The sequence below is a fragment of the Geotrypetes seraphini genome, chromosome 11, assembly GCF_902459505.1.
Source record: "Geotrypetes seraphini chromosome 11, aGeoSer1.1, whole genome shotgun sequence".
Lineage (NCBI taxonomy): Eukaryota > Metazoa > Chordata > Amphibia > Gymnophiona > Dermophiidae > Geotrypetes > Geotrypetes seraphini.
Window position 1 is genome coordinate 40,568,512 of NC_047094.1, and position 15,006 is coordinate 40,583,517.

The 15,006-nt window shown below is 41.5% G+C and overlaps 1 pseudogene; it reads left to right on the plus strand.

The window, feature by feature from the left end:
* Positions 1–265: 265 nt before the first annotated feature.
* LOC117368909 lies at positions 266–695 on the plus strand (annotated as a pseudogene).
* The last annotated feature ends 14,311 nt before the right edge of the window (positions 696–15,006 follow it).

Here is a 15,006-nt window from a genome sequence, read left to right on the forward strand (position 1 = left end):
AAAGGGTGGGAAAGGGGCGCCATCAGCCCAGGTGCCGCTGAGCACTTATCCAGTAAACAGTAATATTTTAATCTAATCAGTAATCTTATATTTTGCTGCTTTTCAATGCAGATTCAGAGTGGATTGCAATAAGAGAAATCCTACATTAAGGGGAGCACATATACTTGGAAAAAAGAAAAAAAAAATTACACAAAAAGTTAAAATCAAGAATAATGCTCTTTCTCTGTAGACTTCATTCGAAAGGCAGGGCATCGGAACCGGTGACATGGCTGCCTTACGACCTCTAGCGAAATCTAAGATTGTCAAGAAAAGAACCAAGAAATTCATCCGCCACCAGTCAAATCGGTATGTCAAGATTAAGAGAGATTGGCGTAAACTCAGAGGTATTGATAATAGAGTTCGCAGAAGGTTCAAGGGCCAGATCCTGATGCCAAACATTGGTTATGGGAGCAACAAAAAAAACCAAACGCAGAGTTGCCCTCAGGATTCCGCAAGTTCCTGGTGCACAATGTCAGGGAGCTGGAGGTGTTCCTGTTGTGTAGAAATCGCCCACAAGAACCGTAAGACCATTGTAAAGGAGGCAGCTCAGCTTGCGATAAAGGTCGCAAATCCCAATGCCAGACTGCGCAGTGAAGAGAATGAGTAGATGTTTGTATGTGGCTTTAATAAAAGATATAAAAAGAAAAAAAAAAAAATCAAGAGTAACATTTTTCCAAAAAGCAGGTCTTTAGAAACTTTACAACAAATAATATGAATCTAAGATTATTATTCCTAATAAAAGACTGTTCCACATCTGAACAGCCTGATAAGAAAATAATTGTACCAGTTGACTCTTCTTAATTAAGTTTCAAGTTTTATTAACGTTTGATGAATCGCTTATACAAATTTTCTAAGCGATGTACAATTTAAAAGCCACTAGATAGTGGTCTCACATACAATTGGACAAATCAATCACAAAACAAACTACATGGATCAGTTAACATTTTAGCAATCGAAATAGAGACAAACATGAGTGAAGAGGAAAGGAGGGAAAAGCTACAATTTCAATTTCTGTTGGAATTTACATAAAAGGGAAAATACAACATTTGGAAACTGAAGTTTAAAGCTACAGCTACTCCATATAGTAATAAAATTAGCTGGAACACATGAAAGTTTGAAATTATGTGGCTACAGATGTAGTTCACACTGTGCATTCAAATAAATATTTACTTAGTTTCTAGACTTAACTTTAAGGGGTCCTTTTATCAAGCTGCGGTAGGGGTTTAATGCGCGTTAAACCGCCTGCCGCGCTAGCCGCTAACGCCTGCATTGAGCAGGCGTTAGTTTTTAGCCGGCCGCGGGGATTAGCGCGTGATAAAATGTCCGACGCGCTAACCCCGCTAGCGCGGCTTGATAAAAAGACCCCTAAGTAGTTTCTGATGATAGCCTCGTAGCAGCAAAATTTAAGATTACTGATTAGATCCATCAAGCAAAACTGCATAATGGAGTCACTAATAGTTTGTAAAAAAAAAAAAAAAATAAAGTTTGAGAAAATAAATAGTTTGAAAAAAAAATAAAGATCTACCCCCCCCCCATTGAAATACCCAAATATTATATGAACCCTATCTCTTGGTGTATTAATATATTTATATTATATATTTACTAATGTTTAGGTTGCTTATATTTTACTGTACACAAGGGATGGTTGCCAGCGTTCAAATGGGCCATTCCAAAAGCCGTGTCTAAATAACTCAGCCCCGGGTACTGTAAAGTATATATAATTTCACTAAAATATAAATATAGCCTGACATTATGATTATTAATAAATCCTCATATTATGTACTAAAGACCTTTGGCTTTTTTTTTTTTTCAATTTAATTACAGAGCTATTGATGTTATTTCCATATTATTCCAGCTTAAATACAACTTTTTTTTACTCACGTTTCTAAAGAAGCACAGTAAATTGCTCAGAAACTTCTAAATGCTAAGGCCACAGGCTAAGTCATTTATTGATTCATTACTGGAGCTCAATAAAGTACAATTTGCAGAAGACTAACTATGCGAACAATATGGTTGTTCTGCATTCTGACTGGTTATAAATGGTGTAGTGGTGCATTATTAAGTGATGAATGCTTTATTGGGGAGTTTACAAGGAGATAAATGGTTTTGGAATCTAATATTGAGGCCATAAGGCAAGTTGCTTAACTTACAAGTCATTTATCTTAGTTTTATTCCCAACAAAACAATTATTGCTATACTGCAGGGTTGATCTTTAGTGTCTGTCAAAGAACAAAGGCACGTTTTAGACGGTTGTAGAACTCAGCCTCACAGAATGCGAGGAGATGCGGAAAAGTTCTCAGTCCAACCGAGAAGAGAATGACGTGGATATGGTTCAATGTCAAAAACATAGAATTTCGTTTCTGCAGATTGGCACTTAACAAAATAAGATAACACTTTTTTCAACTTCAGTGGTAAACACTCAGAGGGGCATAATCGAAAGGGACGTCTAAGTCCGTTTACGTCCATCTCGCAACTGGTCTAAAGTAAAAAACAGCTTGAGACACATTTTCGAAAAATGTCCAACTTTTTTTTTCATTTCGAAAATTGTCTAATTATACTTCCTGCCGAACTGATCGTCCAAGCCGCTAAATCGTCCATCGATATACCACATTTTCGTGCAACTTTCCGTCGAAGTCCAAAATGCCTAGAACAAACCCTGTTGGACGTGGGAGGGGTCTGCAAAGTGATGGACTGAACACCCAGACATGGCACCTAAATAGTGGGTACCTTACAGGGCACTGCTGTGAACTTCACAAAAAGGGTGCCATGTCTTCTCCTCCCTACAGCTCTCTTATAGGTTATGGTGAGCCCCCCAAACCACCTCCAGAATCCCCTAGACCCACTTATCTACCACCCCAATAGCCCTTATGCCTGCAGGAGCCACTTATATGCCAGTAAAAAAGGGTTTAGGGGTGTATAGGACATTGCACATGTTTAAGTATCAATGCAGTGATTACAGGGGCTCATGGGCATGGGTCCTCCTCTCTATGGATCCCTAACCCACCCCCAAGATGACTTAAGCTGCCTCTGTGCTGGACAACTAGGCTTTCCTATGCCAGGTGGACAGGTGATGATGGTTTGGAGGCTGAATTTTAAAGATGTGATTAATATTTTTATGGGGGTGGGGGTGTCGATGATCACTGGGGTAGTGTGTGGGGGTCTGTGTTATGTGTTTGCAGTGTTTATCTGGTGAGTTTAGGTGGGTTTTTGTGACTTTGACCATGTTTTACATGATCTAAGTCACAACGTCCAAGTTCTGTCGATCGTGGGCTATATAACTTTCGGTTATACATGCTATACGACTAAGTCTGAGCCGGCCCAGGTCCTGCCCAACTCCCACCCTCGACAATCCTCCTGAAACGCCCCGTTTAACTTTGGTCATTCAGCGGTACTTTGAAAGCCTAGGTCGTTCAGAAATACGTCCAACACCCGTTTTTAGTATTGGCACTTGGACGTATTTGAGAAATGTTCGTCCAAGTGCCGACTTGGGCCGGTTTTTGGACGTATTTCTATTTCGATTATGAGCCCCTCCGAATTTAGGGAGTTGGTTGGTTGGGCTGAGAACTTTTCAACCCCACCTCATAGCCACATGCATTTACATTAATTTTCCTTCACAGTCCTAAGATGACTTAGGGCTCCTTTAACGAAGGTGCGCTAGGGGCTTAACGCGCGCCAAATTGCCCCACGCGGTAGCTGCTACCACCTCCTTTTGAGCGGGTGGTAGATTTTTGGCTAGCGCGCGCTAATCCGGTGCATGCAATAAAACCGCTAGCTCACCTTCGTAAAAGGAGCCCTTAGAATAGCGTCTCTCAAACTTTTTTTAGCTCTGGCTAAATGGTGCAAATGTTTTTTCATGGCACATTGTAATTGAAATTATAAAATTGCAAAACCAACAAAAAAATTAAATTTGAGAGTTTTTTAAAAAAGTTCTTTAAGCTATGTAGGGGTATTTGTAACAACGGTGAAACTAAAGTAGATCGAATAGAATTGCTAATCAATGCGATAGATGTACTTGGTTTTGAGTGCGAATTAACTCAAAATTTAGCTCGACAGTCAACAAGCAAACAGACATTTCATCATCCACCATCTGCAGTCGTTCTCTTTTTTTTTCAATTTAATTTCTGCCAGAGCTGAAAATTCAAGTTTGCAAAGAGAAGAAGATCCAAACATTAACAAAGCCTTGATTGCTTTGTTGCTCAAGTTAGGATAACTACAGCATAAAAAATAAAAATAAGATTACTTGCCGCTAGTTTTCAAGGACCGACGTCAAAGAATGATGCTTGTCTGGGCGGTTGTATCCTTATGCACACAGACGCTCATAACATTGACAGACTCTTGTGTAGGCGCCGTACATGTCATCTATTCTAGTGTATACTTATGAAGGGAATTAAAAAAAAAAATAAAGTACAATTCTGGAATCTCTCATGGCACACCCGGAAACTTTTCGTGGCGTACAGTTTGAGAGACACTGGCTTAGATCAAAACCTGTTCATATATCTGCAATCAAGGAGATAAAATCTCAGGTTTAGAGGACTTCAAAAGAGAGCCTGATAGTATTTGGACAAAGTCAAGACTGAGATCAAGATATCTGAAAATGAAAATTTTAGGTGGAAATAAACGAGGGGCTGCTGAAAAGTTCTCAGCCCAGCCAACAAAGTTGGGACAGTCTCTATTGAGGGCTATACACTTATCCCCTCTTTTACTAAGATGCACTAACCGATTATTGTGCGCTAAACGCTAATGCGTCCATAGACTAACATGCACACGTTAGCATTTAGCACGCGCTAATTGGTTAGCGCACCTTAGTAAAAGAGGGCCTTAGTCCAGCGATTTTCCACTTTTTTTGTTCTGTATTTTTCAGAAGGATAAATATTTGCTTTGCAAATCACAACTGCTGTAAAAGCAAATAGCTCACATAGGGCTCCTTTTATAAACTCATGGTAGAGGTTTCTTCTGTGGGCCAGTGAGGTAAATGCTACGATACTCAAAGGAATTCTACCTCGCCAGCCCGCAATAGAAACCTATACTGCAGCTTTGTAAAAGCCAGCGATAGTTGGAAATTCCATGAGTAGATTTCACTAAAAGTGTACAGGCAAAGCAGCGTTTAATTCCTGGCCCTTCTCTTCAGGCTCCAGAGCAGCAGAGTGTTCTGTTCCATCCCCTCCTTTCCAGACAGCCTACGGGGAAGAGGAGAGGCGGAGGTAAGCTTGGAGCAGAGCAGGGTACAGTTACTCTATTCCCTAATCCAGACCCTGGCCCTTTTTCTCCCCCTCTCTGTTTCCACAGTTTCATTTCCTTTTTGACTTTGCATTAAGCCCTGGGGCAAAACATTCTCTTTGGTTTGCATTTAAATTTTTTTTTTAACCTTTTTGTTTCTTTCATATCTGTTTTTGCAAACCCCCCTCTCCTATACCAGAGTAGCTTCCCTTTCTTTCTGATTGGTTAAAGTGGTTCTTTCTGATTGGTTAAAGTGGTTCTGGCCAGTCTAAAGCCAACATATTTCAGGTTATGGCACTAGAAGAGCAGAGACTGGGGATCCCTTTTAGTTCTGTTTGAAGAATCCATTTATGTGCATTATAGTAGGGGGCATGAGCCCTTCACTCATACAGGCAGCAGACAGTTTAAAACCACAAGAAAAGTCTATTATACTTGTATTCATGCAATTGGGTTCACCACATAGCATGTCTGCCTTCTCTCTCAGGCAGACAAGTCAGTTTAACATAAGTAATCCCTCAGTGTAACCACCACAAAGGCCTGGTCTCTAACAGGTCTGACAATCTGACACAAAAATAGATTCAGTCTCTGCCCCTCATATATAAAATCCTGCCTTATGTTGCAGGCTCTAGCACTCAAATGTCTTCTCAGCAATTCCCAGCTGTAGCTGGCCAGGTTTGGAAGTTTCCCTCAGCTATCACTGAAAGAGAATAGCGATTATAGTGTTTGAATTTTTCCAATTATATTATTGTACCTAGTGTACAAAAATATAATTGGAAAAGAGAGAAAAAGGAACGAAGTGGAGGGAGAAAGAATTCAAAGAAAGATGGAAGGAGAAGGAGGGGGCTATGGGCAGAAATACAATAATTGATAGGAAAGAGGGGGAAGGAGGGATGTGTCAAAACAGCTTGCTCACAAAGACTTACGTAGAGAAGTGTATTTGAGGAAAAATGGAATTAATATCCGATTAATCATAGACGTCTCTGAATTGGAATGTTTTTAAGGCAGTCTTGAATTTGACTAGAGAAGATTCTAATTGAAGGTGTGGTGGGAGGCATTCCAGAGAGAGGGGCCGTTAACTAAAAAGATTGCATAGCATGTTGTGGCATAGGTCATTTGTCTATTGCTTTGTTGTAAGGAACGAAGAGTCTGAAACAGAATATAGGAGGTAAGCAGGAGTCAAGAGAAACAGGAATGTGAGTTTGGCAAATTTTAAGACAAGAAGTGAGGTTTTGTAGGTAAGTCTGTGACATTTTGGTAACCAGTAAGCCGATTTAAGTAGGAGAGTAACGTGATCATATTTACACTTCTCCCTCCGTATTCACTGTGTAAGGGGATTAACAGACCCAAGAATACAGAAAAACCACAAATAACTTTTTCATATGTTATTCGCTGTTTTCTATTAAAAACCATCGTGAATATAGTGAAACTGCAAATAACATGGGGGGGGGGGGGGTACCTGGCATGTTCCTAAAGGCAGGGCAAGATTAATTCATCGAGGGCCCCTAGGCACACAAGTACACTAGGCCCTCTGCCCCGCCCCACCCCACCATGCGCCCAGGCGGAAACAGGAAGCTGCGTCAGAAGGAAGTTTTGGGCAAGCAGCACCGTTTGCACAATTACAGTTCCCGTTACCTTTCCCGCATTGCTTGCTTGTCTTACTTTCCGTCGATGGGGGATGGGGGCACATTGCTGATCGGGTGGGAGCCCGCGTTGCCGATCGATGCTGGAGGGGGTCCATCGTCGTTTGGAAAAAACAATGTTGATGCCCTCCTTCAGCGGGCCCCCCTGACCATTTCGGACCCTAGGCACGTGCCTACTTGGCCTATTGGTTAATCCTGCCCTGTCTAAAGGAGAGGCAAAACATGGTGAAGAAAGTGCTAGGAATTGGCGATTTTTCTCTGTAAACATTTGGAATCGGCAATTTCTCTATGCAAGCTGACGTAATTGGGGGAGAGGAGCCAGCAAGCTAAAAAATGCGACTAATCGAAACCGCGATTGCTGAAACCGTGAATATGGAGGGAGAAGTATACAAGCCTTTGTAATGAGTTTCACATGGGTGTTTTATATAAGCTGAAGATGTTGTACATCTTTCTTTCTGGTGCCATGATATAACGAATTATAGTAGTCTAGATGGGTTATGATGAGTGATTGTATTAGAACATTAATAAACTGCATTAAGGGTATATTTCCTATTAGTCAAATTGTTTTCATCCAAATATAAGACAGTCTTTACAAATACGAGGAGCCACTGAAAAGTTCTCAGCACAACCAACAAAGTTGGGGCAGTCTCCATTGAGGGCTATAAACTTAGTCCACTGATTTTCCAGTTTTTTTTTTTTTTTCATTCTGTTAGAAAAATATGGAATGTAAAAAGTGGAAAATGTCTAGACTAGGGGAAAAATTCTATAATGGATGCCTAAAGTTAGGCATCCTGTATAGAATTTTCCCCCTAGTCTAGACATTTCCCACTTTTTACATTCCATTCTACTTATTATTGAATCTATTTGGACTCCTAAGTTGCTGGACCTAAAGTTAGACATTCACAATATAGGGGTCCAGCAACTTAGGAGTTCAAATAGATTCAATAATAAGCAGAATTAATGACTTTAATCTATATATATAAAATCGGAGGTATGTATGTATGTATGTGTGTGTGTATGTGCCGCGATCACGCAAAAACGGCTTGACCAATTTGAACGAAACTTGGTATGCAGATCCCTCACTACCTGGGATGATATGTTCTGGGGGTCTTGCGGCCCACCTGCACACGTGGGCGGAGCTACAAACAGAAAATCAGATTTCACCCATTCATGTCAATGGAAAAAATGTAAAAAGCTGCCATTCTCACAGTAATTCAAAAACGGCTTGACCGATTTGAACGAAACTTGGTATGCAGATCCCTCACTACCTGGGGTGATATGTTCTGGGGGTCTCGCGGCCCACCTGCACACATGGGCGGAGCTACAAATAGAAAATCAGATTTCACCCATTCATGTCAATGGAAAAAATGTAAAAAGCTGCCATTCTCACAGTAATTCAAAAACGGCTTGACCGATTTGAACAAAACTTGGTATGCAGATCCCTCACTACCTGGGGTGATATGTTCTGGGGGTCTCGCGGCCCACAACTCTATGTTGCTTGCTCAAGGGTGGGTTCACCCAAGAATTTATATGTTCTTGCTCCTGGAGGTGAAATTAAAAATGTTGTTTATAATCAAGTTTTGCGTTAGTTGTATTGTATTCATTTTGTCAAATATTTCACATTATAAGTTGAATATATGTGTGTGTGTGTATGTATGTATGTTCCAGCATAACTCTTCAATGCATGGACAGATTTCAACCAAACTTGACATACACATTACTTACTGAGGACAAACACTGTGGGGGTGGGAAGGGGGGGATATGTAAAAATGATTGAAAATGACAGATTTTAGTATCTACCCCATAGTGTTTTCGGGCTCACAGATGAATACTCTGCATAACTCTGAAACGCATGGAGAGATTTCAACCAAACTTGGTACACATATGACTTACTATCTGGGGAAATATATTGTGCAGGTGGGACGGGGTAAAATACTGTGGGGGTGGGAAGGGGGTGATATGTTAAATTTATCAAAAGCGACAGATATTAATGTCCAACCCATAGTTTTCGGGCTCGCAGAGATGAATACCGACACTCCCGATGCCGTTTAAGTCTAAGTTCAGCCCCATAGAGAGGGACATTCCTTTGGGACATGTGGAGGGTAGGGGGTTGGGACATGGGGGTGGGGCATATGGGACATGTGGGGGGGGGGTTAACATGGGGGGAGGGACATGTGGGACATAGTGGGGTGGGACATGTAGGGGGTTGGACATTTTGGGATAAATAAATATCCGGGCAACGTCGGGTAATCAGCTAGTAAGCAATAATTAGAAGTTAGACATCCAAAGGCTGTGCACAATTCACAGAATAGGTATCTACAATTTCATAGACACACATCAGAAAAAGCCGCACCTAATGGGATAAGCCTGAGCGTGTTTTTAATATGAATGTCTATTTACAGAATGGTATGGTGCTCAGCATTCTTAGGCATTCTAAGAAGTCCATATTTTCACCTAAAATGTAGGTGTTACAAAACCAGATCTACTTTTGGACGTGCATTGTGCGCAAGTTAGGCTTGAGTTAGGTGTCCACATATAGATTATGGTAAAGAGTACTCCTCTTTGATAATAATGGAAAAAGATGTTTAATAATGCATTACTCAATCAAAGCACATGGAAAATATATATATATTACATGCTAAAACTCATTCCCAAAGTTTAAGAAAATAAGAAGAGAAACCCTACTCAGCGGCTGTGGCTTATAGCAAGTGGACATGTTCTATGTATAATCGTTACATCATTGTGACCTCATCAATATGCATCTAGATGGCAGATTATCACTATAAAAATAAGAGTACCTGGGGTACCGGACCATCCTGGGGGTTGGAACTCACAACTTTGGGAAAATATAAGAAGTACCTTTAACCACTGAGTCACATTGGCTTTCTATCCTGTGAGTCTCCTGATGCTACATCACCCCAACACATTCAGGCCATCCCAAACCACAACATAAATGTTCAGAAAGAGCCTTGGTGGTTTCAAATCCACTGCAAACCCTCCTGGTACTTTCACACCCTCCTGGTGCGTGGCATCCGGAAATGACATCAGCGGGAAAGACAATGAGGTCGCAAGGAGCACATTAAAGTTGTTGCTCGCGGCGGTGAACTAGAGGGAAGGGGAAGGGAGTGGGAAGAGGTGGGGAGGTGGAGAAGAGGAGGGGTGCCGATGCCCCCCCAACAAGGCACCCCCCCTTACTACGCCACTGCTAAAACTGGCTCCCCATGAGTGCCCAATATGATTTTCTTGCTCAATATCAGATAGACTATTTTGACTCTGAGGAAGTGCTCTGTTGAGAAGGGATTCATACGTGCTGCCTAATATAATGATTGACATCTAATATTAAGAACCCCATGTTGTGTTCTACACCCTTTTCTCTTACGTTGTTAGACAACTAGATGAAACAGTATGCTTTTGGTGGTGGGTATACCTCCTGCAGATCTTTGATAAAATTTGGCTCTTGGGCTATAACACTACATACAAAATTCAGCTGGTCTAGCAAAGAGAGCATCTGTCTCTGTGTTGCCTTCTTGGCTTTAAAAGTCTCCTCCTGTAATGAAGTCAAATATTGTTTTATCCCAAAGCAGTCTAGTTTCCAAAGTTGCAGAATTCATTGTAGTCCAAAATAAGCAAGCTGAAAGATCATTCTGCTTCTTATTTTTCTGTCCCTCTGCCTGCTTATGTTCTCATAGGAAACTTTGCTGCTTTCTCATTTCAAAAGTACAGTATATCACTTGATATAACCAAAACATAAAATTATAAACATGTCTATACAATACAATGCAGTTTCTTATAATATACAGGATTCCAACAATAGGTTCAATGTTGCTTCCAATATAAGAGACTAGATTTTATAATTATGTACCACAACTGAGTAATGTTCATCCAGCAGGGCAGTTCCCTCTAAGCCAGTAGTCTCAAACTCGCGGCCCAGGGGCCACATTTGGCCCTCCAGGTACTATTTTGAGGCCCTCGGTATTTTCATCATAATCACAAAAGTAAAATAAAACAGTTTCTTGATCATATGTCTCTTTAGCTATAAAATACAATATTATTAATAAGGGCTCCTTTTACTAAGCTGCAATAGCGTTTTTAGCGCACGCAGAATTTTAGCGCACGTTAAACCCATGCTATATGGCTACAACTAATGCAAGCTCAATGCTGGCGTTAGCATCTAGCGTGCACAGCAACTTAGCGCATGCTATCACAGCTTAGTAAAAGGAGCCCTAAGACTTAGCCAAAAGGAAACTATAAAGAGTTTTATCTCATGCAAAATTGTCATTCTGCAGGATTCCAGGGAGCCTAGAGATTGAAAACACAAAAAATCTGACAAACACCGAGCTAAACTAGAAAGAGAATGGTAGAAGGCCACCCCCATTAGGTTCCCATCCATTTAAAGAGTAGTGGAGAACAAACTGAAGAATGACTTCTACAGTAAATTTGTTATTTAGATATTACAGGATAGAAAGTAAATAAAAAAAATTGTGGACTGTCACCCTTTTGCTAAAGGGTGTCCCACTGCACAATATTAAGGTGTATGGATCTCTATTATAGACAGTCCATAGGAGTATATGTAAATAATTTCCATGGGATATAAATATGAATTCCCTTTATGTTCTATCCATATAGCACACACTAAAATGGGAGTATTATTTCATAATATCTAATTCTTTCAAAAACTTTCTAAACTTTCTTCAAAAAAGAATTATTTTTCAAACAATGCTTTAATTTAAATATTGATTAAAAATATCACAGTCATTATACCATACAAACTCATAAACACAGGATGCCTGGAATAAGCAATCATCTAAGAGTTTTAACAGTCCATCACAATGAAGGAGTACTTATCTCTTAAAAGTTCTTATCTGAAATTCTTATCTTCTGGAGTCATCAGATCATTCTGGGCTCAGCTGCATCTTCCAAAGTGCTCAGTACTCTCTCACAAAATCTCAAATGAAAAAACCACAAGTGAAAAAAGTTCATTCAAAAACTCAATTTTAAAACAGTCATAGTCCAAAAATCATCAAGCCAACACATCTTGTTCATAAATCCAAGAGGTCAATACAATTCAAAAACCTCGAAACTTCCTCCATATAACATACATAACATAACATAACTTTATTCTTCTATACTACCAACAATCAAACGACTTCTAGGCGGTTTACACAGAAGAGAAACTGGACAATCAGTGAAGTACAAAATATTGGTAGTAAAAGTACATGTTACCTAGAGTATAGACCAGGGGTGCCCAACGCGTCGATCGCGATCGACCAGTAGCTCAGGAAGGCAACGCGAGTCGATCGCGGAGCCTATCCCGGGCTCTGTGATAGACTCGTGTTGCCGTCCTGATCTACGGGCCGATCAGCCTTCCTCTCCAGTTTTCTTTCTCCCTAGGGCCTTTTAGCTGGGCGATCCGCCCAGCTGTCATCTGCCGCTGCTGAACAAAAAAACCGGGTCCTGCCTTCGCGGAAACAGAAAGTAGGCAGGACCCGGCAGGAAGAAGAACAAATGCTTGTCTCCCGCATTAGCCCGTAGCGAACGCTTGCTTCAGGGCTCTCAACATGTGCGCGCCGGCTTCCCTTCTCCCCGCCCCCCCCCCGGACATAACTTCCGGTTTCGGAGGGAAGAGAAGAGAAGCCGGCGCGCACATGTTGAGAGCCCTGAAGCAAGCGTTCGCTACGGGCTAATGCGGGAGACAAGCATTTGTTCTTCTTCCTGCCGGGTCCTGCCTACTTTCTGTTTCCGCGAAGGCAGGACCCGGCAGCATTTCCCCCAATAGGTTGATCGCGATCTTGGGCTGATCAGCCTTCCTCTTCCCGATGGCAGAATTGACGTCAGGGAGAGGAATGCTGGTTGGCCGAAGCAGGGAGAGCTTGGGGCCTGTTATTGGTGGCGTTTGGGTCCTGGTCCCCGATGGCAATGGCAGTGGCAGTGGCTTGGGGGAGGGCAGGGAGAAAGAAAGAAAAAGGGCAGGCAGGGAGACAGAAGGAAAGAAGAGAAACAGAAAAAAATGAAAGGGAGGCAGAGAGAAAGAAAGGGCAGGGAAGAGGAAGGAAAAGTTGGGGGGAAGAAATGAGGTCTGGAGGAGAAGAAGCATACAGGCTAAAAGAAGGGAAGAAAGATTGGATGCACAGTCAGAAGAAGAAAGTGCAACCAGAGACTCATGAAATCACCAGACAAGGTAGGGAAAATGATTTTATTTTAAATTTTGTGATCAAAATGTGTCTGAATTTATATCTGCTGTCTATATTTTACACTATGGTCCCCTTTTACTAAACCACAATAGAGGTTTTTAGCGCAGGGAGCCTAGGAGTGTCGAGAGCAGCGCTGGGCATTCAGCGCAGCTCCCTGCACTAAAAACTGCTAACGTGGTTTAGTAAAAAGGGAGGGGGTGGGTATTTGTCTACTTTTGTATGGTTGTTACTGAGGTGACAGTGCATAGAGTCATCTGCTTTGACCTCTTTGAAAACCCTGGAATAGGAATGATGATTAACATTTTCTATGCGTACAGTGTGCGTTGTGTTTTTTTAAAATTTTATTGTTGGTAGATCATTGTGACTTGGTCATTTAAAAAGTAGCTCGCGAGCCCAAAAAGTGTGGGCACCCCTGGTATAGACAGTATAAGATTTTTGATATGAATAAAATGTCTGGAAAAAATAGGATGTCCCAAACAAATGAACTGCTATTTAAAAAAAAAAGAAAAAGAATATATTACTATTATTGACAGATATTACTGCAAGATGCTATAAAAACTGGACAAGCCCTGTTTGCAAAAAGATTTCATGCAGGAAGTGACCGTTAAGATCTGTTATAGCAAAATGGGCTTCACTGAAGAAGATAAATTTGCAATTGAATTTCTGTGATAAAATAAGGCGTACAACACAAAGCATTTGTTAAGTAAGTTTCCTAATAACATTCCCCCCTTTTTACAAAACCACGCAAGAGAATTTTAGCGCCAGCTAGCACAATGAATCCTCTGCACTATTCCGATGCTCATAAGACCATAAGAATTGCCGCTGCTGGGTCAGACCAGTGGTCCATCGTGCCCAGCAGTCCGCTCACACGGCGGCCCTCTGGTCAAAGACCAGCTCCCTGAGACTAGCCCTACCTGCGTACGTTCCGGTTCAGCAGGAACTTGTCGAGCTTGGTCTTGAATCCCTGGAGGGTGTTTTCCCCTATGACAGACTCCGGAACAGCATTCCAGTTTTCTACCACTTTCTGGGTGAAGAAGAACTTCCTTTCGTTCGTACAGAATCTATCCCCTTTCAATTTTAGAGAGTGTCCTCTCGTTCTCCCTACCTACCTACGATCAGATCGCAGGATGATAGAGAGAAACTCCAGAGCGACTTGTGTCGGTTAGAAACATGGGCGGAGAAATGGCAGATGAAGTTCAATGTGGAGAAATGCAAGGTAATGCATCTAGGCAATAAGAATAAGGAATACGAGTATACAATGTCAGGTGCAACTCTGGGGAAGAGTGAACAAGAAAAGGACCTGGATGTACTGATAGATAGGTCCCTGAAGCCGTCGGCACAATGCGCGGCAGCGGCAAAGAAGGCAAATAGAATGTTGGGCATGATAAAGAAAGGAATCTCGAGTAGATCGGAGAAAGTTATAATGCCGCTTTATAGGGCAATGGTCAGACCACACTTGGAATACTGCGTCCAACATTGGTCTCCCTACCTAAAGAAGGATATAAAACTACTGGAGAGGGTGCAGAGACGAGCAACAAAACTGGTGAAGGGTATGGAGAAACTGGAATACGAGGACAGACTTATAACACTAGGATTGTTCTCCCTTGAGAAAAGGAGACTGCGTGGGGATATGATCGAGACCTTCAAAATACTGAAAGGAATCGACAAAATAGAGCAGAGAAGATTATTTACATTGTCCAATTTGACACGGACTAGAGGACATGTAATGAAGCTAAGGGGGGACAGGTTCGGGACTAATGTCAGGAAGTTCTGCTTCACTCAGAGAGTGGTTGACACCTGGAATGCCCTCCCAGATGAGATTATTGCGGAATCGACCGTCCTAGGCTTCAAGAGCAAACTAGATGCATATCTCCTTAAGAGAGGCATATAAGGATATGGTGGACTATAAATTACGACAG